A 2,272-nucleotide genomic window follows, 5' to 3' on the forward strand; every position below is an offset into this window, starting at 1 on the left:
GAGGAGTTACACTGAATGGCCCTAATCCTGAAATACTTAGACTGTCAGGTGATAGAAACGGCTGCAAGTAAAGGGCCGAAATAGGGTTGATTTCTGACTGGAAATCTGGCTAGAAGCACCATGGTTTTCTTCTTCTAGGGAAGAATCTGCTTAGATTCATACACCTTGGCTACAGTCCTACCCTTAATTTCTAACCAGTTCAGCTGGTGCGTGTGCGTACACTGATTTTAATAACATCTACATTAATGCCGCAGCTGATGTAGTGATATAACTTCAAATACGTAGCTGAGCTTCTAGGGGTTTTCACGTGATGCTGCAGTTTGCTCATTTTGGGATCCTTGGTCAAGACTTCTGATGATTCAGAACTCCCAGTGCTCTCCTGGAAAAAAGCTGTCTTGCTGCTGACCAGTCCAGCCTACTGTGGGAAGAAGGCAGAGCGATCCTCTCTGGTGCCTGGGAGCTGCTTTCTCCTATGCGGGAATTCATTTAAGGGGAAGGTCTTGGGTTGTGCTGCTGTATCTTAACCTTTGGGTTTGCTAATGTGATGAGAGCCTTTGGGGTGTACTGTTGAGGGGAGGAAGCAGCAAGGGTCAGAGTAACTGGCCAGTCAGGAGAGGAACATGTGTCCTTTAGGAGACTGAAGCAACAGTCCGCAGACATCACCCAGACACCTGTAAAAGCCAGAAGGGGTTTCTTCTGTTTTAACTGGTTGACATGCCAGCTCCCATGGAGCTGTTCTTTTCACCTCTTTCCTCATGTGTTTGAATCCGGCCAGCCTGTGTGGTGAACAGCATGGAAGTGGTGGAACCCCAAAAGATGGAATCACTTCTTTTCTCCTGTGTTGGGAGAGGAGCAGAAGCCAGACTTTAGATCTGAACAGTCTCACCAGGGTCATCTTAGAGGAAGGCTCCCATCCTCAGCCAATGCCCACTGGGGACTGCTTCCAGATGAGGAAGGGTTCTTCTGTGCACCCCTGGAGCAGTGGCCTCCCCGTCCTTCGCATGGATGTTGGGTGTTTGGAGAGGTTAAGCATATTTCTGTGATAAACCGGATGGAAAATGGAGATATCAAAGCTGATTTCTGGAATTGTGTGAACTTTCTTTGCTAAGACAACTCCTGGGGTCACCTGAGTTTGAGTATTTTGAACTGTTATTTAAATCTTATTTTTCCAAACCAGTCTTTCACTTACACTACTGGCATAATATGCAGTGAACCTCTCCATTTTGCAATTTTGGAAAAGCTTTTTCTAAACCGTTGTAATTTTGCTAATGTTTCATTCCTTGGTTGTCACTTAGAGTCAAATTGAGTGGACTAGCTTTGTCCAAAGTTTCAGTCTTCTAGTAACGTAGTGGCTTAGCTTGGAAAGCCACGTTATTACTGCCACACTAAATCATCAGTGTTGCAGTCACTGCAGCAACAAGATGGAGGAGGTTGAACAGACACATTTATTTTTCTATAAGAACATCTATACCGAACATTTAAACTGTGTGACCTCTTTGAGAATTATTTAAGACCTGTGGATCTCTCTGTTTGAATTTCTGTATCAGCTGCCAGGAAGATTGGACTATAATAGATACAGATTCTGGCAAAGGATCTGAACTGGATGACTCTTTAATTTTTTTGGCGAGCAGGGGGTACTTTTCACTACACGTGTTCAGGCTTGTATTCTGTTGCAACCAAGTTTGATGCAAGTTAAAAATCGCAAATCTGAAAAATCTTACATGGATTATTTCTATAGATTTTTAGTTTCTGTAGCTGAAGGATACAAAATCTTACTGGACATTTTAGGGAGCTATAATGATTTATTTTTTCCCTCCACTTAATTTTTTGGCTATGCTTTGCAGCATTTCTGCATTGCAGTATGTAGTCTTTTTCACTGGTGTAATTCTCGTATGTAAGCTAAAACACCTCTGGCTTCCATTTCTATGTTTTTCAAGTTCTCCAAATCTTTGAGGACATTCCAGGGTGCAACTGTTGCTAGCTGATTTTCCTGTCTCCTCAAATGGTATTGATTTCTTAAGTGCTAATTAACAATGCTGCGTGAGCCCAAAGGTTGCTGTAGCTGTGAATAGCCAACAAAATTCAACAGCCTGCAGGGCTTTCAGATCAGCGTCAAAATCAGAGTCAATAACATCAACAGCTGGCAAGTCAAAAAGGCGTAACAGTAGAACGATTAATGGTGAGACCTGATGATCTTAAAGGTCTCTTCCAGCCAAAATGATTCTATTCTGTGATTCTATGAAAATTTAGAAAAAGAAGCTTTTCCTCTTGG

This window comes from Buceros rhinoceros, unplaced genomic scaffold (assembly GCF_000710305.1).
Source record: "Buceros rhinoceros silvestris isolate BGI_N320 unplaced genomic scaffold, ASM71030v1 scaffold10518, whole genome shotgun sequence".
Classification (NCBI taxonomy): Eukaryota; Metazoa; Chordata; class Aves; order Bucerotiformes; family Bucerotidae; genus Buceros; species Buceros rhinoceros.